Genomic DNA, 24,835 nt, shown 5'->3' on the forward strand with positions numbered 1-24,835 from the left:
ACAGTTTTTAGATAAATACTACCTACACAATTTAAATGAGTTACTTTCGGTATTTCTTCTCAGCAGCGGTCGTTCCGGATTCCACGTAGTTGATGAAAAGAAAAGATTATAAAGGATTATTAAGATTATTTTTTTATTTGTAATGAATAAACTAGAACGATTTTGACAAAATTTGGCAGAGACAGACGATACCTTCAAGAGTAACATAGGATACTTTTGTATTATGGTTTTATCCGAACGCTGTCGGGACGGGCCGCTAAAAAATTGATATAAATAGGCTCCGACCCATAGAAAAGCTAATAATTTAAAACAACGCCACAGATTTAAATGTTAGAGACAAAAGTTTCATTTCAAATCCATAAATAATACATTTGAAAATACTCTAGAAAGGGTTTCGTAACTTTCATGCATTAAATACTAGGAAGAAATTTCGGGATAAAAAGTACCCTATGTGTTATTCCAAGTTAAATTCTACCCGTGTACCAAATTTCATAATAATTCGTTCAGTAGATTTTGCGTGAAAGAGTAACAAACTTTCACACATACATCTCCTCACAAACTTTCACATTTATAATATTATTATGTATAAAATATATGTATGTAACTGGTAGAAACTCGTAGAGGCTGTAGCACGCAACGAACTGCTACGCGCTACGACTGCTTCGCCGCGCCCCCGTGACGTCACTGATTTAGAGCCTAGAGAGTTTATTCACCCCGTGCGTGCAAAATAACGCGCTGTTTTCGTTTTACTAAAAATTTATAGAATAAAACGTAGAACGAGATTTATCTGACAAACAAGAAACTATTTTCTCAATATGTAACATCTAAAAACATTATTAATTAAATAGTTACCTAGTAAAATAAAAATTTCCGGATTTTCAAATTTTTGAAATTATTTCAATTATTGCGAATAGCTTTTTTATGCAGAAAAAAACTAAACGTAGATTGGTCCCGAGAACCACCTTTATAATGAAATCAGTTGGAAAAAAATCTTAGATGTGATTTCTTATAAAAATATTTTTAAACTAGAAAAAATCATCTAACATAAAATCATTCAATATTTCACTTAATAAGAAGGTAATGTAAACCCGAAATCCCTCAAACTCGAAATCAAGGCTTTCAATAGATCTACACTATATGGAGTGGTCCACGGCACGTACCACAGAGTAACTATTTGTACGTCGCATGTGTCGAAACAACATTATGCTCCCTCTGTGCAAACCTACGTGTGCGGCTTATTGATTTGTTTCTTTCATTATACGCGAGTTAAGCAAACTCATATACCGTCCATTGTTGAGCACTCTTAATATAGTATTCGTTGAGAAATATCATATATTCAGGGTGTTACAAAATGTCTACGGTATAAAGCGTATATAGATGCAAAGTTTCAAGTTGACATCCACACGTCTAAAAAATATAAAGTCACATCCACTATAATGAATAAGAAAAACTCTATACGAGTACCCTTTTTAAAAGTGTTAATATTAACTTCAAATTCCGCATCAAGATCTACCCAAGGTATATTATCGCTTCGTATGTATATAGTGTCTTTTGTAATACCCTGTAATGTTAGTGGAAAAATCCTTCTCAACCATCTATACATTGGGCACATTTTATGAAAATGACCGATTTCGATCATAAGTAGTTAATTATTGTCTTTGGTTTGCGACAGGTTCATATTAACAAAAAAAAATGAAGCCCATACAGCAAAAGAACGAACCATCTAGGCTATATAAAAATATAACGTATTTTAAAATGGTTCTAAAAATATCCTACCCCAATCAACGTTAACTAATCTAAAAATTAACGTAAAGTATTTTGAGGTATTAATTACAATCGGAAATCTATCCACATTTAATCAGGCGAACTTATAATTTGTCTGCCACTAGACTATGGGTCCACTATGAAACATATTTATAGCCTAACAACGTAATATAACGTCCCCAACCACTCAAATAATAGTAAACCTTTTGCGAAATAACGCCTTGTCCACGCCTTCACAGTGACCTCTGCCATAAATATATCGTTACGCCCGTTTGGACGCGGCCTTACAAAAAAAATTACATGGTGCTTTTTATCCCGGGCAAATCTAAAAGTTTCGCAATCGTGGGTGAGAAAAACAAGTAGGTTTGTAGATATTGCTAAAGGAACGGGGGTAAAATTATAAGTTTGGTTTGCTACACGCTCGTGTATGTTTTTGGTGAGTTGAAATTTCACTAGTTGCATTTGTAACATCGTATTCGATTGTTCTGTTAATTTGTAGTTTCTACACGGTTAGTCTAGTCCCAATAATATTATATGTTTGTTTCTAAAAAAACGACTAGACCGATTGTTAAAACTTGGTACACGGGTAGAATATGGCATGGAATAACATTTTTAACTATTTATTCCGAAATTTCCACGGGAGCGAAGCCCTGGGGCGCAGCTAGTTCATTATAAAGTCGTATCATATTATCAATCAGTTAACAGCATATCAAACTATGTTAATGGCTTTTGACAATCAATTAATTGATCACAGATAAAATTAGCATTTCCGTGTAGAGACACATTCTATTGATCTAATAAAGAATACCATTGTGAATTTGAAAATTTTGGTCAGTGATGTGTATTGATGTTGAAACATTTTACACATCACTGACCCAGTGGAACTAGCCCGCCCTAAGATCTACACAACATCACCTCAAGGCAAGTTAGAAAAATCTCTGCCTGAAGCGTCCATCTTTATGTCGCATTAAACAAAGAACAGAGGGCCATAATGTGATTTAGGCTCGAGGACAGACGCGCACGTTAATCTTCTCTCATTCCCCTGGGCGTCATTCCCCTGGCATGGGACGATACGTGACTTCTACACGTCTTAAATATCGGCCACATTGATTTTAAGAACACGGTATTGGCAGCTCTTTCCGCCATAGGTTTTCTTGCGGTCAAGGAATTTTTATTTCTTTGGAAATCACCGTCCATTTCACATTTCAGTTCGTTTAGTATCACAATAATATATACCAATCTCATCAAAGTATTAAATATTATACCTATCCAGTAATATACCTATAGATATTCTCGAAGAACAACTTAAATGAAAACCTACAAAAGCACTCTTATTGAAAGCATGCAGAAGCAGTGCTGGTGAGTGGTTAAGACCCGCCTGTGATTAATTAGGGCTAAAGCTTCGAATGCAACTCTTGGCCTATATAGGTAAGTTATACATGAGTCAGATTGGCATACAAACTCATTTTGTCTCGTCTATAATAGTACTCACCTGACTCATCTATAGTAACTAAGGACACCAGCACCGTAGTTGATGCATATATTAAATTTACTAGTATGTATGCGACTATATGCCACTAGAGGGTAGTAGCCATAATTGCCTTGTCAGATGCCTTAAGGTTTACACTTTAGACTTACATAAATTCTGACATCATTTTAGCAATCTTTTTTATCCAATATTCTTTCGTATGTTAGATTCAATCTTTCTTATATAATATTACACAATCGTGTCAAATTTCATAGAGACATTAAAAGTTTAACAATAACATACTCGATAAGAAAGACAGTTTGACCTTGTGTCTAATTTGACGTAGAAGAATACTTCAGAACTAAACGAAGTGTTTCTGACACTAACCAATAACTCTAGCCCCTCTTCAATTAATAGCTAAGAAACAACACTTCCAATCTGCAACCCTACTCCGAGCTATACTTACATTACATTTTGAGTATCCGCATCGGGTTAATAAGGCCAAAGGCTAACACAAGCGGCCGCTGGACATTACACCTGATGCCAAATTACGAACCAGCTAAAGCCTGGTAGGTATATAGAAAAAAACCTTAAGTCCACCTCATACATGTTTTTTTTAATAAAGTTAAATAAATGAATAAAAATTGATATTTTTATAGGTACTTTAGAAATATTAGGCGGGTTTTATGCCTATACGCGTGAATACCCTATTTCCTTTTACGTATAAAATATATATTATACGTTTTAAACTATACGAATGCAATATTTCAAGAAGAATGTTTGAGTAGATAAAACGTGAAGAGGTGACAAACAAAAAAAAATACTTTCACATTTATAATATTAGTTAGTATTAAGATATTTATAAAATTATTTCAATGATAGTAAATTATTAGAAAAGATAAATAAATTAAAATCAGTTTATAAATAAAGATTGTCTGATACGAAGCGACAGCGAGTAATAAATTCATAGGCTAAATGTCTATAAATAGTTAATCGCATTTAAAATTAATATCAGGATGCGGTGTGCCATGAAAATGATGAGAATGTATCTGCATTTTATAGTAACTATATTGAAGTGTTATTTTAATTTATCTTATTCAATTTCAGATCGTCCGGATTACTAGTATTGTAGGCAATCCTTTAAAATCGTATCGAACGTGTTATTGCTAACAGTGGTGTCAGTTTTTATTCATGTCACTTAAAGACACTTGACATAACTTATAAGCAGCGAATATCACCGCAAGACTTTTGAAAATTATTGAAACACACACCTTTATTTTGTTCAAAGAATCAGAAGAATAATAATACATTTATTCAACTTTCATACTCCTTGAAAGTAATTTTAGTAGCAATATAAAAATTCTTAATTTTATTTTCAAAATACATTAGTATTGCCCATTGCATTTCACATTTCACTATTATATTTGTACATATATCTACAGGTAATATAGAGGTATACGAGTTCCGTACATTCTCATTTACCTGGCATATGCTGTATCCATTAATAATTTTAAGCGCTCTTAATAATTTGTGAGCCTACTCTAGTTTCGGCCAGTTACGGGTTACGAACGATGGCCACCGGTTACGTAACCGGATCCAGCGTTAATCTGACAAGGGTGTATAATGTGAAATTTCAGGATTATGTTTCAACTTAACAACATTTTCGGTGAGTCCGTAATAATTATTATATGTGAGTGATTAATAATAGCATATCGACCGTTACTTGCTTATTGCCACCAAAAAAGGAGTGTTATATTTTCACATTTATGTGTGTCGTGTTTTTCTCGGCAGTTCAATTACAAATTACATGAGAATACTGAACTATTCGCATTTAATATAATTCATCAATTCTTCTCCTTTGCGATGGCATTTAACAATGAGAACAAATCAAATCATGTCTTCCCAAAAATGGGCTTCATCAATGGCTTCATTTTGTGGCTCACATCAGATCAGCCCGGTTGCAGTGTTTCAGGGCACTCGGGAGAGGCGAGAAGGTGAGCCTTTGTCTGCGGGGAAACGCCACACAATCTAATGATAATAATTTTAGTGTACGAAATGGCAGTCTGCAAAAAACTGAACTATAACAAACGTAGTTAACAGCATAAAACTAGATTTCCAAATCAATGATCCAAATTAAAATGCTACAAGCACACTAAACGGAATTAAACTCAGACACCGCAATAAAACTAAAAACGATCAGCCACACCGACGACTTTTATTTTAACAAAGTTTTACTTTTCTGAGGAAAATAGAGTAATTATTACAAAGCATAAATTAAAGTAGAAGCAGAAATAACGGCTACGACGACGTAGAAGTCTTCAAATGAATTAGAGTTACAAAACCAAACAAAAGTGCATAAATTCAAACCCGAAATCTAGAAATTCGTGGTGGATGTGATGAAGTGACACCATATTTCGATTCATTAACTTATAAAATTGATTGAATTGATAATTATACTATATGCTACCTCATTTTCAAAATAGTCACTTAGCAAGACTTTGACGACAAATAATCAAAAGTCATTTCAATCTTTCCCTCTTATTAACTTTTTTAGTGAATTTTATTTATTTTTGTGCAACCAAAATATGTTTACAATTTATCGAACGGTGTCGATACGGTTTTTTTAGGCGTGTAATTTATTATGGTTTTACCCGAGCGAAGCCGAGCCGGGCCACTAGTAATATATAAAAATGTGAGTACTTACGCGAAGTGTATCTTTCTATGTTTTAACTATTTTGTGCAAAGCGCCAATTGAATACACCCACCTGAAAAGAAAAGACAGATTCATGAATATTCTGAAAAGCTTTTAGTTGAAGTTTATTGAAAGGGAATGGGGGACTTTTTGTAATTTTGAGATTCTTCGCAAGTTTTTAAGGTTGGTACTTTAGGTTATTGGCATGGCAAATCAAACATTTTTACTGTTAACTATAGATTCTATAATTGTATGAACTTATGTATTTAAATTATATTATGCACTTTCGAATAAAATATGACAGTCAATTGATATTTTTAATTACCGATAATTATGTATTTAAAAAAATATACGTATTCTTTAAAATCACTATTAAAACTGTGATAAAATAAAAAAAAATCTCATTTATTTTAATTCAGCTAAGCTTTTAACGCAGTACAATCACAAATGTGCTGCTTTGTACATTTATTATTAAAATGACTCTGTAGTGATGTACATGTATTTTTAAAAACTTAACACCCACATATTTAGATGATAAGTAGAAACGTCAAAATTCAAGTATAACAAGAAATATAAGTATGTCTATGTGTTGACTTGGTCCTATTTCATTAAGAAGTGATTGAATTAATTAAGGAATCACTTAAATGGCTCCTTCGAGAATTTTAATGTTTAATTTACCAACCTTGCAATTGCGTACTTAACTAAAGTGCCATTAATAAGCTTAACATAAGCAAAGTCCAGTAAATAACATTTAGTTGAAATAACTGCATCGTAATCTTACCTAACATTATAAGTTTGTTTGTTTGTTTGTCTCTTCACGCTCTATCTACTCAACCAATCTTTCTGAACTTTTCTTTTTGACCGTGTGTATAGGGTAACCATAACGCAATTTTGTCATAGTCTTAAAGCGATCTAGTCATTCTCTTTAACCATACTAACATTTTAATCAAGATGTAATCTTCAAAATGTTTGACTCATATTACGATTTTAGATATAAATACTACCCCAAAAAATATAATAAAATATTTTATATCTATTCCAAGACCTACACAAAAATTTCCAAAGATGGCGTCTAATATTGACGTGGATGTAATATTCGACCAGTCATCTAGGGTCTTAAGGCTTAACTATTCACCACACTACTGATATGTTAACAAGGGATGGAAGATTTATTATGTGTTGTATATGTGTTGAAACCATTACGTCGGATATTATTCATAAATATACCACAAATTGATGTGTTTTTAACAAATAAATAAGTTTTTATTTTAATATTTGTTTCTAATTCTGTCAAGTTTTTTGAAGTGAAAACTACTTTAGTGGCGTTGTGCACTTTTTGTGATGGGTAAAAAATGTTAAACTCGAACTCGTAATCGAAAATTCGTAGGACGTCAAATATATATTTAAATTTTCACTTCTGCCGGCACTCACGGAGTGCAACCCGTATTTTTTTCTTCATTTGTTGTTTAAGATAATTTATATAGTGATCTATGTTATTTTAATAAACTATTGTAATAATTTATATAGTGGTCTGTATTATTTTATTAAACATACTATAGTAATAAGTTACTGCAATTTGGATAGATCCTACCTTCTACAAAGCTCGTAAGGTTTCAGTATTCATTATAATGAACTTTACTGACGACTACTTTTTAGAAGTGTTTGTAATTAACTTGAAATCTAACCACTAATAAAGTATATATATGTATTTTGTTACACCCTCTATAGATTATAATTTAAGTACAAAGAACGAGGTAACGAAATTGGATCTTAAGCTCTTTTGGATAAGCTCTTAGATATCCAATTTCTTTACTCAAACGTCATTAAAAATGTTAACGTTTTTATTTCTTACGAGGTAAACAGAGCTAAACATCAAGAGACTTCACAAGCCACATTCAGTGTGTTGTAGCTACCGTATCGTACCGTAGTATCAAGTATTTTTCCTTACTCGCTCTGTAAGAAGGAATGATGTGTTCAAATTGAATTTTAGGGGCTATTTCATTACTACTGCCCTCCCCCAGCGTTGCTCACTGAGGCTCCGTCATCTGCGAGTAATTACTGTACGTGCCTTGAAAAAATGCGAGCGCCTAATTGTTTTTATAGTACAGAACCCCCCTGATGTCCTCTGAGTAATGTCCTTTTAATTGCGTGTACGCATTACTATGATTAAATTGTACGCAGGTATATTATGTAATAGCTGTAGGTAACTGAACCATATACTATTTAAAATTTATACTAGCGGCCCGTCTCGGCTTCGCTCGCATAAAACCATGTAAATTGTACACCTCTTCCTCAGGAATTACACATTTATTACAAACCCGCATCAAAATCTGTCGCGTAGTTTTAAATATTTAGCATATAGAGACAGACATACGAGACAACTTTGTTTTATATATTATAAAACAAAGTTGTATCGCGCATGTAATGATTTTTGTTGCCAGGATTATGCCAATATAAGCTAAAAGTAACCTAGAAAAAATATGAGCCAAAGAATGTTTCATCTAAATTCCCTAATTCGAGTCAGAAAAAAGGGACAATAGTTCGGATCGCACACAAACCATCCGAAGTAATCCCAGTGTATTTGCGGCATTTCTTTATTATGCCGTCCACAAAGGACGACGTTATGCAACAAAAAGCCAGATTTGCGGGATTGCCTCCTTCCTCGAGTATGATATGCGCATTTTTAAAAGCATTCATTTGTGGCTTCTTTGTTGGCTGACAGCGGAGATGCGAAACATATTTTATTTAATAAACTAGCCGTTTTATATTAGAAGTCTAAAGATCCATAAGAAAACATAGGTTTTATGAGGTTTTATTATTAGATTCTAAATTGTTTTGAAAGTTATTAATGAGAACCCACTTCAACTAACATTTTCGGATTGATAATATTAGTGTTTTAGAATAAAAATTTGATTTAAACCAAATTGTATTGTTTGAACTTTAGATAAGTAAAACATCAAAAATATTTTTGTAGCTATAGACAGACATTTTGATGTGGCTATTAATATCGACAAAAATCCATATTTCTATCAAATAAAAACCATCCTTATAAAATATAAATAGTTATGCGACCATACCGTTGCCATCCTATGAATCGGAGCGCGAGAACAATTTTTCTAAATCCGGATTACATTACCATTTCGGGAGAAAATTGTATTTTGTATTTACCCTTCGTTCATACGGGCGTGAAAAAAGGCGTTTTGGGTGCATTATTATCGTTTTGACTTGAGTAACATTGATTATTTTACTTACCGTCCAAAGCAAAGCGCTCGGAATGCAATAAAAATTTCCGCGATTTAAAAAGCGCTGTCGTATGAACGGGTACACTTATTGTCTATGCCAACGCATTTTTAACGCGCGTTTATATAACGCCCATGTGAAATGGAGATATTGTTGCTGACCTAACTTTTTACAATGGCCACTCAAAATGGCTTATTCAGTAAAGGAGATTGTGCGGATTAATTTTTTCTGTTCCATAATGAGCGTAATAGAAGTGGATTTCCGAGTGGAAGGCAATGATGTGAATTAGTTATTAAATTGGGCAAAAGGTTTCCTTTACATTCTTAAAAAATACTAGATTGAATGTATGTAATTAATTTTATATCAAACTATATAAATTATTTAAATTTAGTAGATTTTCATAATTGTTACTATTTGTTATTTAGGCGTCGCTTGATCGATTTTTATGATATCGATCAAGCGATTTTTTAATCAAAATTCAATAAAGTAAATGGTGAGTAGTGATCATTAGCAGGCGAACTATTATTTATTAATTTTATAGCCAAAAACTTCGTCAGTAATTTAAGTCAGTATTTTTTTAGTATTTTCCGTTATGGCAACATTTAGACGCACGGAAACGAAGCCATAAGCTACACCGATAGCGGCGACCGCTTCCGGTTTCCTGTTGCTAAGTGACACTCTCCATCCGCACTGTCGGTTAAATTGTGATTAAATTAATTTCATTTGTCTCCATGATGGGCTAATTAAATTGAATTTCATTGTGATTAATTGATGATAGTCCCCACCTTCATTTAACTGTGTTAAAAAAAATCTAGTTTTATGATATGTGGTATAATACGATATTGCACCGATTTTTAATTCAATTTGTGTGTTGTATTTTTTTACAGTTTTCTATTTTTCTTTTGTTGCCTTTTGTCATTGTAAGTACCTATTCTTTCTTAGTATACTTAGTATTTATACTTTAAAAGGATCGCGGATCAAGGACGGCGGACAAGGTCGCGGATTGTCACCTAAAATTTTTGACATCGCCTTCCTGAGGATAAGGACTATCAAATGGTATCAATAAAACCGTTGTCGAAACTTACCTAACTAACGTTCTTATAACAACTACAACAACATTTCCTATGGAGTGCCAGAAAATTACATAAATATACATCTCGAGCCGTTATACAGAAGTTGCCGGCGGCAGCCAGCGGGGGTTGTGATAAATAAAAAATAATAAGAAAACTTTCCCCATCAGACTATGCAGGCCTCACATCGAAATTCAACAATTCTCTACCCGCGTCCTCCAGAATAGCACTTAATTCTAACTAGCAGAAAGTTGAGTTTTGCGTGAAAGTCGATTATAATAATAGTTGTCACAGACTAGGTAAATCATGAGATGCATCAGCTTAAGCATTCGCGTTCTACGGAGTTGAGAAAGAGCAATCACTCAGTAAGTAATCTCTGCGGATTTTCTTCGAAGCCGGTCCCACACGATAGAAGCGCTTTGTTTTAAAAAGACTGCATTTCCAAGATAAGGTGTCGTCGGCTCCCCTTTTGGGATAAGTTGGGGTGCACATTAAAATCTATAAACCAAATAGAAAAAGTAAAGTTCTTTTTTAACTGCAGTAATACATTGTTGTAGTTTTTATGCTCTTAAAAATAAAGTAAAATTGTGTGTAACCAAATTTATTTTTTTAAATATTTCGTTAGGTACTAAAATTTACTACAATTCAGTTTTACAACAGCTGGAAGTACTTTAACGACGACACAGGAGAGGAGGTGGAAAGAGAGAAATTTTCAGAATCTCCCCTGAGATCCTTTTTCAATTACAAAAGCCACAAAACAATGCGTACGAACAAAGAAAATTATAGTCCAATGTTTACCACTATTGACATCGCGTCGAAGCCATACCACAAACCAAGTAAGAACCGAAAGATAGCTCTTGATATTTATTCAAAACATAGTACAAATTATTTTGATTTCCAGCAGTCGCTTCTCGCTATATGTCCTCGCTGCATGCTTAGATCTTAAAATTACGCAACGGATTTTGATGCGAGTTTTTTAAATTTAATTCTTTGAAAAACCAGTATCAAAATCCGTTGCGCAATTAAGATGATACAAAGGAAAGGTTTATATGCATATAATATGCCTAATATTACACCTGTACACACGCGGAGTTAGTCGCTAGTAAATCATAAATGTGACGTGAGCCTTCTGCGTGAACGTTTATTATGGCAACACTGTGTTGAAGAGAAATGACGCACCGCAGCCACCCCGCAGACTTCGCGGCATTTTGTTTTTGACACTTCACTTTAATCACTATGTGGAAATACTGGATACATAAACACTCTCATCACAAAAAGAGCGTTTTTCGACGAGAGGTCGGTAAAATACTACGCCCTTTGTGGAAAGTATGAGGTATATATTGCATACCTGTATCAATTTACGAAGTGTTACAAAACACTTCGTAAATTGATTTTGTTAAAAGCAACTGACTTTATTAGAATGATATGAATCAATTATTTTTTTATTATTTATTATACTCATATTTATTCTACTTTTCACTCAGGACTGCTCATTTTACATTATCCAAAAGTGTTTTTCTGACATAAAATAAATTATCATAGGTACAAATAATTAGAATGGTTATAATTATTAACCTTCAAATTAAAATGGCGAAGTATCGCTAAAATGCTTGCTGATTCATGTGTAAACAGCGAAAATACTCCTTCAATACACTTGTGTGTGGAAATAATAGCAGTTTGTTTTTAAAATTCCAAACCACACTTGTTTATACTGAGGAATTTTTTTGTTACCACACTAGCTATGCCTCGAACTTTGCTTCTGAATAAAGTCCGCTGGTACTTTTCCAGGTATATTGCTACACTAAAATTGACCGAAACCAGACCGAAATCCTAAGTTTTGCGTTTATAGTAATGGTAGAAATGAATATATACCATACATATATGTATTTAATGGTGGCATAATATGTTTTGTTATTAGGTACCTAATTGTTTTCACTTACTTGCAAAGCGAAATCAAAAAACATATTAGATGACTGTTGGATATGGATAAAAGCTCTGCTAGTCAGAATCGATTTACCGGTCTACATGTTGCTACTGGGAAAAAATATACAATAAATACATTTAATAATTTACAGAAATCGTATCGAGTACTCAACTTCAACAAACAACAACAACTTCAAAATAACTGGATTTTCATTAAAAAATAAATTTCAGAACAATACGCGTCATTTCCACAAACATCGTAAATTACAAGAAATGACGGCCGTCAACGATTTATATCCAATTTCCGTTATCAGCAGAATATATTAACATGTCGCATCGTATTTACTGTTTTGATTTCAATACGAATGCACAATTATCGAATGAGTGATTATTATTTAAAAAAACATACAGTATAGTAAAATTATGAATTACAATTCATGGTACAATTCTATAGTTTCTGAAAATAAAAACCACAACAGAATGACCAACTGATTCTCATTCTTATTGAGGTATAAAAATTAATACGAGCATATCAGAGGATTATTGCAATTTGATAACAAAAACGGCAGTCTACCAACGATTTACACCGCATTTTATTACTGTATAATATCGAAATGAAACATTTCAATCTTTTATAAATTCAATTCATACGAGTATCGTAACTCATCTGCGGAAAATATCCACCGGGGAATGCGCACAATGAATTCGATGGTAATGATACTCGCTTTCAACTTTAAATTAAAATTGTTACACAACTGTATACAGAAAGTCATTATTTTACTTATTAATACGTGGCGAGGCGACATGACATCTGTTAAAACCACCTATTTGTCTACATACTGCGTTTACGTTACGAGTACGATTAAACCCCAAAGAGATTCTGGCCTATTTATGTTCGTCTAACCTAAACGTTTAACCTTAATTCGTGTGCATCCGTTTTTAGAGGTGAAATACTAGCTAGCACCTAAATACAAGTGCATTTATTTCAGCATTGACAGTAACTATTTCAAATCAAAGATTTCAAATAAAGATTAATTGTTAAAATAGTGGTTTACTTTGAGTATCAAATTATAAAAAATTGTAATTAAAACCTACATTCAAATATTGATGTTAATGTGTAGACATCATGGAATTAGTAGGTACTCCGTCGAAGTACTTACTAAATCCATGGTAGACAACACTCTGAAATCATATAGAGGATACACTCTGTTTGCTGTCTAAAATAACGCAAACAATTTGACAGCGACTGACCGCGTATTCAAACAATCAAACAAATGGTCAAATCGTGATTGTTGCTTTATTAAATCGCATAATTTACTGGTTGACTATACAAATGAAACCAACTTCACAAAATATTTACATTACAGGAATATATCCTGGACTGAAGATAAACTCTGTACGGACATTTTGCATTTCGGGGCGAAATCGAAAAAAGATTCTTGCCAACATGAGTAAATAACAGAAGAAAAAAACTAGGTCTTATAAGTGACTAACAAAAAATTGATAATTTACAAATTATGTTGTATTTTTCGTCCTCACTCAATATTTCGTCCTCACTAAATAAATAAAGTACTACTCACTAAAATAACTAACTAAAATACTAGTCACTAAATGACTTCAAAACCTCAATATTATCTTTTTTTTTATTCTCTTTGCGTGTCGACGCTCTCCAACGATATCTGAATTAAAATTCTCCCGGACAAGTGTTGTGTTATGGCCACAACATTGTCTATGGCCAATTTTTACTAAAACTGCATATACAAATCTGTAATCTTACGCTACATTACTCACATTTCAAGTTTCAATGAACAGGAGACACCACAATCGCCGCGCTCGACTTACGAGATGGTATTTCTATTCTCTATTTAATTTGTTCCTCGTTTGTATGCGAGGACACTGCAGTGTAGTGACCCCTTATGAAGTATCAATTACGAGTGTTACGAGACACGTGCGTTCGTTTAAATTAATATGCTGGCTAACGATGATTAGACGGAAGCCAAACAAAGAGATTTCAATTACATTTTTACCTTTGCACTTTATTATTGATGAAAACAAGGGTCTTATTCCAGATTTATAATGATGTATGTACTTTGACCTTTCACCTCAGCTACAAGTGTACCAAAATTTCGATACTTCGCAATTTTATAATTTGTTTATTAAACATAATTGGCCTACTTCAAGCTCATCATAATCAAAATTGAATAGCTAACTTGACTCCATGACACTTAATTTATCTGTTTTATACATCCAGCTCTCTAGCTTAAAGGAAACTACAATTAAAAGTATTCAATAATTCAATAAGTACCCAAACATATGCAGGAAAACATCAGACACATGTCCAACTGTCCCTAACTTATTCATCAAACAATTTTCATTTGACAACGTCCGTCCAAATGTTTGCCACAAAGAATTTACCTTTGGCATATAACATAAACTGCGTAGCTCATATTAATAATTTGAATCCCGAGCCCTTACAGGGATCTTTACAAGATAAACAGCCATTAGCTAATCCAAGGGCGGCCTGCTCGTAATTCACGAAGGCAATATTGCTTATAGTCCAACCGCTTTAATGAAATAAAATTTGCATATTATCAAGATTTATGTGGAACGGAACGCATCGGGAAACAATGATGCTTTGCCTCCAGAAGGGCGTGTTTTATTCAGTTGTTCGCAACATCCCAACAGTTTTAAGAAAATAACTCTTCTTTGTTTTGAAAATGTTACATTTTCGCCGCACAATTAACTTTTAACAAAGTTTTCTTATTAATTGTAGATGTTTAATTGCCTTCCTTATTAACATTTTCATATAATAACTGATACTGAATATTATTTTGTTGCTTATATTAATGAAAACTTGAAAAGCCAATTCATCAGAGTCTATTACTATTAATCCCGAACCCTCGTTTCAAATGTTTCTATTCTTTTAATTCCCTTAAGAAATTTTCATCTCGCGACATAATGAACCAATTTAACTTCGGCCGAACGAAAAGGATTGCGAGTTTAAATCTGGGATCGAAATGAATGGACAAATAAGGGGATGTTTATAATGTACATGTATAATTTTGATCATTACAAGTAAAGCAAGCTAACAAAACAAGCATAGATTGCATCATTACAGAGGTAAACTTGATGAGGAGTGGTCACTAGCTTTTTCCCGCGGCCTCGTCATTTTCTCACGGAAAGTTATCCTTCTCTATACTTCAAACTGTATGGAAAATTTCAGAAAGATTGGTTGAGTAGATAAAGCGTGAAGAGGTAACAAACAAATTTACTTGCATTTATAATATTCGTTAGGATATACTACTTTGTAGGGAAATAAGTATGATTTTTGAAAATCCACAAAGACTTATTCTATCCCGTCTGCAGCCACCTTCACCATCATTAGTTGTTATTCAATCCGCGTGCGGCGCCAGCAGAGATATAATTTAGACTAACCTTAATCTCAGACTAGTCCAGACTACGAGACCGGATAGTCAGATACGAATTTAATATGGATCTATTTCAAAATTGAACAAGAGATAATTTTAGCTTTAAATTTAGTTACATTCATATAATAATGTTTATCGAGTTTGAACGTCTAAGAAACCTAATTGACTCCTTAAGAAACCCTAATTCAAGACGTGACTTATATCGATTTCTACATTGCTCAAAAGTCAGTTTGTCTATTATATGTAGTCAGCGAAAGAAAAAAAATACAGAGACACGTATAAAGGGGGACTTTTCCCAGTTAGGGATCCAGTCAACCAAGTATTTAAAAGGAAAACAATAAACAAATAAAAATAGCAGTACAGTAAGGTCTGCTTTCTTTTCTTCAATGCTTGGAGCCAAACAATATGATGTTGATACTGGCCACTAACATGAAAAAAGAAAAAATATTTGAATTTTATTTATTCAGGTGCCTATTTATATAGGCATGATACAAAGATGTACTATGGCGTTCTTAAATTATTTCGTTGTCATCAATTTGCTCCGATTCGCCTGAATTCTAACCAACCACGTACCCGCTAATGCGATTAGAACTCCCTGAGTATAAACCACTTTGCTTAACGAGTTAGCTGGTCCCCTAGGAATTAATATTCAGATGGCTTTGGCCTTAGGTCATTGAGACTCCGCTCAAGTATGACCTTAAGTATCTACCTTCTTAGAAGTTTTAAATATAAATCAAAGGATAGTACCCAATTAAATTCTTTTTTGTAGCCAGATATTGGTAGTAATAGCAACACTGGCACAAATACATAAAACACTATATTATTATATTATTGAATATGACATTATATATAAAGTGGCTAGCCCAGTTATTAACACTAAACGCTTTACCATCAGCATAATTCCCGAAGGCGTGGGCTTGTTCAATTGTTCGTGAAATCGAAAATTATGACCGATACGACTGTCTGTGCGGGACAGCGATGGAATTTACTGCCAATGAATATGAATAGAGCTTGGTCCTACTATTGACGAAATGATTCTGAAGTATGTCTACCATTTGAAGTGAGCATCGTGATCATTATTTAAATTTTAGCTTATTTTAGCTTAGTTTGGAACACGGATGAATTTCTTGGAATGACTGTATTTTTAAGTGAATGATGATAAATCTAACTTTATATTTTACCTTACAACTAATGAATTTTGAAACTAACTACTTGAAGATAGAATATAACTAACTTGATTTGAAGATAACTATAGCAACTTAGGCCCATACAATTACAACGTGGTATGAATATTTTTTTGTTAAAATAATTATTATTCGAAAAATAGTCCAAGTAATTTGTAAAATCATCATAACACCGATGATTTTCTAACAACAATTCTTTCAAAATAAATAAAGTTAAAAACAGATTTTCCATTTATAATGGACAATTCCAAAAAAATGTCCTCTAAACGTCCCGCCCCAATGTCCTCGAAAAGCAATGATAGCTCTGGAGCATTATTCACTTAATTCAGTGAAAAAGCTGAATACAACCCCAATCTCACATCAAAATCCTTACACCTAAGTCACCCGGTCATTCTTCTTAAACACTGGGGTGAAGATGAAATTAAATTCAAGTGAAAGGAGAATCTTGGCTTATGAAAGGGCTCTGCTATGAATCATGCTTCTTAGAAGGGTGAAAACAAAAGCGTAATAGTCCAATTAAATAATATGAGACGCTCAAGTTTCTAGAAGATTAAATATCTCTATATAAATGAAAACAAAACTATTTAAGATCGTGCATTCTCGCCGAGATTCGTTGTTCTTAATAAATAATGCGAATGAAGTTTTCAAAAGCAGAATGCATTTCGCGATTGGCCATTTATAGAAACAGCAACAGTCCTGGACGGCAGCCAATAGTTGGCGAGTTACGACCCACCTGCGAACGATGAAAGTCGTAAACTAGCAGATAATCTGACTTCGCAAAAAATTGGAAACATATTTCGAAAAAATTGTAGGGAACGGGCGAAACGCCAAGATTTTCTTGGACAACCTCTCATACCATTCTTGATATTAACATAGAGAAGATACAGCTAAAGTTCCGGAGTCTCTCCTCATCTTTAATTCCCGAAATTGTAAGATCCAGAAACTGCAAATACCACAAAATAATAAATCTATCAATACGAAAATAAAAAAGTCGCATTTTGAAACTTAAAATTAGATGACAACTGAAGATCGAAAACTAGCCAACTAATAGAACATTTACATTTACAAGCTAGATACCATATATACCATATAGACCATTAGAAAAAAACAACTGACGGATTGTAATTTTACAAAGCTAGAATAATTGTGTTAAGAATATGAGTAACAAAACAAAAAGTGTTGTTACTCATATTCTTAACACTGTTTCCCGATCAATAAATATAAAATCTCGTACTAAGCGAGAGCCATATGACAGATTATTCCATCAACCTCATACAAAATTCATTTTTAAGTTTCACATCTCCTACCTGACGCTATACTCGATCTCAAGCGAAAGACGTAGCTGGAATCGAATTGTAAATTTTTATTCTAAGAATTTTCAAAGAGTATTCTAACGACGACTTTGTTCTTAAAATTAAATTATATTTGAAGAAAATAATATTATTTTGGTTAGATTTAAGTGTTATTCACGAGAATTTTGTCCTTAGAGTTGTTGAACTTTACCTAACGTAAAGTATCACACCAAGTATTATATACATATCATAATGAAAATCTAACCGATCAACTCTTTCCATACTTGAATATTCTAAAATGCTCTTGATATATGTACTTTTGATATTCTTGTACAGAGCTCAAAACAAGTTGTGTTACAACGAGTCAGTAATCTCAATTCCCAACTTGTGCGATAGCTGTATCACAGAACTCAGTCGGATCTCGAAGTGCCTAACAATTCCAGCAGTCAAATTACTTTATACGTGAGTGGAATTCCACCGTTAGTCCCTAACTCCGTCTAGTACCTTAGCCGATACCCTTGAGGAAAAGTTGCAATAGGTACTTAATTTTCTGTTCTTAACTACAAATTGACAATTAGAAACTTATTCGTTTTCCTATCTACCACAACCATATATAAGCTGTGGTGACCACTTACAACCATATGGGCAACATGTCTGTTTGCCTGTTGCTATTAAAAAAAAAACAATAACTTACTCCTAACGTCTTCGTATCCTCTAAAGAGCAGTCCATATAACACTTACACAAACTAGATAAAATTCAACAAAATATATTAAGGCATTTGGGCAATGATCGATCATAATTAAAAATGGAGTCTATATACCGATCACCGTAAATAACCATTAATTTATCCCCTCAATTATTTACATATTACACAAATACATATACGTTTAATAATGAGTAACACGACATATCAATTTACACCTCGACACGCTCCCTGTGATCTTCATTACGAACTTGCGATAATAGCTCGGCAATCTTCGGCAATCCTCGGCTAATCCGATCGTACGAACAATGAGATCGCTTGGATTGAATAGCTCGCAGCTACATTGCCGTTATTGCCTCCTAAATTTTTCACTGGGAATATATTTGAATTCAGAATACCCAGCATGTCCGGGTGATGTTACAAGGAATATTCGATATTCAGATAAAAAAAAACAACTGAATGATTATGAATCTTTTCGAACGATAGCAAGTAGAAAAATTACGTATTTGTATCGTAACTTGCTAGATTTGACCCATACTATTAAAAGCCTACACAAATTTAATAAATAACTATACTTACAATGTAATTGTAATGTGATGGCCCGCGTTAAAATAATAATCTAATAACCCCTAATAAAATATCCAGAATAACAGGTAAGTATATAAAAAGTTTTAAATGTATTTTTCCACTTTTAATTAGTTCAAAACAAAACACCTGAAACTCGATGAATTAAATGTTAAAGAGTATAAAGATATTTCTGAAAAAGTTTCTGCAATTTAATATTTCTTCCATCTACTGACAGGCATGTGTTATTAGAGATTTGTTTGCCGTGAATATTTATTTTCCAGTTTTATTGTAAAGTTTTTAAACCGCCTCTTTGTGATAAAACGTTAGGGCTACACTTCGACCGCAGCGCAGAATGTGTGAGGTTTTCAGTTAACAAACTTAATCGAAATTAGAATGCAACGATCATTTTGTAAACGAATGTTGTGCTTATAATACATATTTGAGACATCATTCATTTCATTCTATTTACCTAACTTAAAAAAAGAACTGAGATTTAATAAAAGCCGTAAAAACCTAAATGATTCTCAGATATGGCCACCGGGAACCTGCAGATATGAGAAAGACGGTCTCAAAAATTACACATTTACATACAGATACGAGTATGACGCTGAAAATGAAAGACTTCATTTTGCTAGAAAGTATTATGTTGAGAATACTATTAGAATTTGTATTAACCACAAAATCGTTAAGGTTCGTCTATTTAGTTAGCCTGTTATTCATAAATCATACTTTAGCTAAGTATGTTTTGTCACTATGGCCGTTTACAATATTTGAAATTGACAGAACGAGACCAAACATACTTTAAAAGTATGAAAAGTATTATTCACCTATTTTATTATTCCTTACGAACAGGATTAGTTTAAATGTTAATATGATCACTAGTCACTACAGGAACACAACCTATATGTTTAATATGAAAAGCAAAAAATATCCACTAATAGCTTAGAATACTGAACTTAGAATACTGAATGATTATCATGGATTGATGTTAATTTTTACCCAACCAGCCTACCCAAATTCATCGCAAATTCACCGCTAATACCCCTCCATAAAGACCCATGTGCCATGCCGCGTGGAATGCTGTTGCCGCAGCATATTATGCTGTCGACGGTATGCCAAATATTTATTTATATAAAGTGTATTTTCTATAAATTACATAAGCTTGCCGCATCATTTTTCTAACTAATAAATCAAAATCCATGATAAAATTTTCGATCTGATGACACCGTCGCCCCCACTCATCAACAAGTCGTCCATCTACCCCATAACACCGACCCAGGTGCTGCACCAAACAAGACCAAAATAAATCCAAGCTCATTCCAATCACGTACTTCCGAATTTGTCATATTGGATTTTAGACGTCTCCTGTCATACGTCCGCCCCTGTCATACCTACAAAATGAAAACATGTGTCATCCCCTGTCCACCCAAAAATAGATCTAGCCACAAAGTAATAAAGCTCAAAATCAGAAAATGAGATCAAAAAAGGAAATGAAAAGTGGATTTTAGATTCGTCAAAAAATACTTTTGTAATGGAATTTGTTGGTCTAATATTTAATTTTTTGATACGGATTTCGGTTTAATCTAAATTTGATGAGTTTGCGAAACTTTTTTAATGTTGCTCAAGTAAAAATTATGGCGTAACAAGAAATCAACTTAACTTTTTAGTATCCTGTTTTTACTCCTTACAGTCGAATTCATTATGGCTGACGATTGTGGTAATTAAATGGATTTTTTTAAACACACGATTTTCTTAGCAATATGAATAACAAGTAGATCTCGAACTTAGTACCTTCACAGGCAGTCGTCTTAACGATAAAACCACCACGCCTAAAATAATATAGGCAATTAATATTATAGGACCCTTTAGACGTGATAATTTTCAGTTTCATAAAAAACGATTCTTTTTCGATTCTGATTCATCTACATGTTTAGGACGTTTCACATTTTTCTCCATCTGTAGTATCATATCACAAAAACATATAAGTAATATTTTGTACCTTCCGAAATAAATTTTGTAACAATATCAAATATAATTTACGTCATATTAGAAGGGTCTTTCAAATACGGCCGTCATTTTCCTGTCCAATACATTCTTTAAGAAAAAGAATTATCCCGTTTACACAAGTAGAAACAAATCCTGTAAAACGATGACACCACTAAATTCACCCTCAAACAAAACAGCGAGTTTTCCTCATCTCAAATGTATTGCCAGATCTTATAACAAATCAGATACATACATCACAGGAAAAATATTTTTTGGAATTTAAACGACGCGTGACGTAATCTACAACGTAATATCCATATTTCCAGTTGATAATCCTAAGACATTTGTTTTATTTTGTGGAAAATGGAATCCAAAAAATATAATAATATAAATATTAGTTAGAAAAAAAACAATTATCGCTATTCTCTGCTTATCCACATGGGAAATGGTGGTTCCCATGTGGATAGCATAATACATACAAAAATTACACATATATCTTCTTTTGAGCTATTCATTCATTTATTGGTAGAAGAACGTTGCCATTCGTAAAAATAATACCGACCCCTATTAGTTCAGAAACGGAAGCACAGAAACAACTAAATGTTGTTTTCAATTTGGCCCCATATATTCATAAGGGGTCAGCATCAAAGCCTTCATTTGTAGGGTTTATCAAAATAGCGGGAGGGCATTTTAAACCCAATCAATGGAAAGTCAAAACGCGGAAAATGGGTAGGGAGCTCTAACTGAGGGTTAAAATCGACTTATCGATTCGTTTTTATGAGACCCGCTGACGTTTCGATTCTATAACTTAGAATCTGAGGTTTTATGTTTCGAATTTGCATTCGGTTTTTGGGGCGTGTCATTTTGTGAACTATCTTTCGAGTTATGTTAATAGACTTGTAAAGGCGGTCATAGATTACCTACCTTATCATTGCGGACTTTTATATATGGAACACGCGAGTCTGAGTGCTGGCCGCGTCATGCTATCATTTTTTTTAATTCAGTGAAAATTAAATAATAATTAATCAATCAATAAAAATCATTATCTTTTTTTTGAAGTATTTCAAAAATCACGTGTTAGACTCTTTAAATTGGATCAAATTACGAATAGTGAAAATGTACATAAAACATTTTTCTGATAAAATAATATCTTATACATGTATAGATAAATCTGTTTACTCAGTAGCAATTATAAGGTGACGGAACAATAACACAATTTCATATCTCATTAATAACAATTTATTCTTTCCATCCCTTCGCCCCCATCAGAAGACTTCAAGATATGTCCCACTACTCATTAAAATGGTATTTTTTCGCGATCCCACCCCTGAATTCCAGGGGGAGATGTATGGGAGATAACAGGACATTATCGAAATACCGATGTCCTCGTATTAAAGCGGGAAAACTGAGAGTTAAATAGCGATTTATTATTGCAGGGAGCTAAGACCCCTTTCTTGTTGCAGTAGGAATGGGGAAGTGAAATTGTGTTCTCTCTAGATTTCATATGTTCCTGGTTGCATTCGGGGCTGTGAGCTTGGAGTCAAAGGATAAAGGAATGGTGTTTTGATATCATCAATCAGCTCAACGGTAGTTAAAGAAATCGGGAATCGGGAACTCGCAGAGTCGAAAGAGAAAACCAAGATGTTGTCGTGTCAATTATGAAACATTTTCAAATGTAAGAAAAAATTATGAAAATAATCAAAGAAACGAAACTTCCCAACCAAATCAAAAGTTAATGAGATAAATAAATTGGCGCGTTTCATTTCACCAAGCACAGAGCTTAATGTAATCATTTCTTCCGGCTGTCTCGCTAAATCTAGTTATTCCGTTCCGAACTAGGTTCCGTCATAATTACTAGCTGCCACTTTACGATTTAGATTGCATTTGTTATTAAAGTTATTTGCACAGTTATTTGGCTACTTTATAGCCCTCATCTTCATCATTTTTCATCTTTTTTCTCGCTGCATTTGGAGCTTTAACGCTAAACGGTCGGCGTTAAAGTACGGTAGCGTTAAAAATAACCCTTAAATTTAAAACATTCGGCTGTGATTTTACAACAGTCTGCCTGACAACAATCCTACTCGGGAATGCTATTGTATCCTAACAGCTGCCTACGCTATGTGTCCTTCAGAAAAGTTAAGCTTCTTTAAATATTATAAAAATATCTGAAGGAAAAATTATGCCAATATGCGTAGAAACACTTATTGGCATAACTTTTCCTTAAGATATATTTTTTATAAATTCAATATCAAAAACATCTCTGACAAACCTTTCCCATCATCCGTGACAAATAAATCCCGATGTACGTCGTCGGTATCACAATATTACAAGTGCACATTATCAGCAATTTAATCACGAAAGTCCTCAGACTACACGCGAGCACGCATCCCAAAATATGGGCCATTAAATAAACATATTGCGTACCGCAAATTTCTCATAAAAACCGCGTATCGCCTATACCCCATAGTTTGCTATAGGAGCGTACTATATGACTGCTATTACTGAGGAGGCAGAATGCCCTACTGCCGATATTTCTTCTTGCCTCTTTATTGAAATTCTGTAGGGACGACAAACTTTTACATGAGATAAAGAACTGAACAATCACTGATGATGCAGCTTTTATTTCTTGAAGGTTAGAGTCGGAATTGCTTTATCTTACTGAAGTTTTTGGGCCCCGGACTGTCCTTGTTGATAAATAGTTGGATTTGATTCGGAGTCAACAACTTTATGTACTTACAATATTGCGTCATACAAGAAAACAAAGACAACCTACTTAGGTATTTGTTTCCTCGGTTAGATTTGTTTTTTTCGCCTTTCTTCTTTGTCATATGTCATAGACATCGCACGTGTGGTATGTCGGCAGTACTGTGTCTGTTATCGAGAGTATTATTACCTACTAACACTGGTGTATGATTCTGTTGATTGATTGAATGTTGATTGATATGATTGAAGTCGCCAGAAGGCATCCTACATTAAAATGCAGATATAAGTTTTTAGTTCCAAGAAAACTCGAAACTACTTGAACCGATAAACACAATCCGCCGCCGCTATTTCCCAAAGGGATGTGTGTCTTAAATGTGATTTCTTCTCGTTTATTTGTGTAGCCTCTTCAATGCTATCGCCTTTACAATAATCTTGTTTTGTCTCAGTTTGTCCAATTGCGTATTGAATTTGTTTGTTCCACAATGTGAAACTTTGGAATGAAAATATTTTTCTATAATGTCAGACATTTACTTAAACATATAAACTGCTGATCGCTTGCCAATATCTACATTTGGTCTACTGAATTTTTAAAACCTCTCTTTTTTAGTACTGTGATGCCAAAGTCCCTTAAGTATGAGAACTTTAAGATGCACAAAATTTTAATGCAAAAATGCTGTAACATTTTAGACTTTTAATACCTAATTTCACATTGATCTGTTCGTAGAATGCGAAAAATAATTAGTATAAGTAGTAAATATATGTTCCCGAGAGGCCTATCATTCCAGCAAAATTAATTCACACATTTCATGCCAGC

General features: G+C 33.4%; 1 protein-coding gene and 1 long non-coding RNA gene across 2 annotated transcripts in view; both read right to left on the bottom strand.

Annotated features, from left to right (window-relative positions):
* hwt (heavyweight) overlaps positions 1 to 24,835 on the bottom strand; it is a 148,466-nt gene that overhangs the window by 58,843 nt on the left and 64,788 nt on the right. The gene's annotated exons all lie outside the window — the stretch shown is intronic.
* Positions 5,092 to 18,983, bottom strand: LOC128676183 (uncharacterized). Its single transcript, XR_008405372.1, has 3 exons — positions 18,756 to 18,983; positions 5,937 to 5,997; positions 5,092 to 5,238 (listed from the first exon to the last, which is right to left on the bottom strand). It is a non-coding gene; the product is annotated as an uncharacterized LOC128676183 (long non-coding RNA).

The sequence above is a fragment of the Plodia interpunctella genome, chromosome 15, assembly GCF_027563975.2.
Source record: "Plodia interpunctella isolate USDA-ARS_2022_Savannah chromosome 15, ilPloInte3.2, whole genome shotgun sequence".
Classification (NCBI taxonomy): domain Eukaryota; kingdom Metazoa; phylum Arthropoda; class Insecta; order Lepidoptera; family Pyralidae; genus Plodia; species Plodia interpunctella.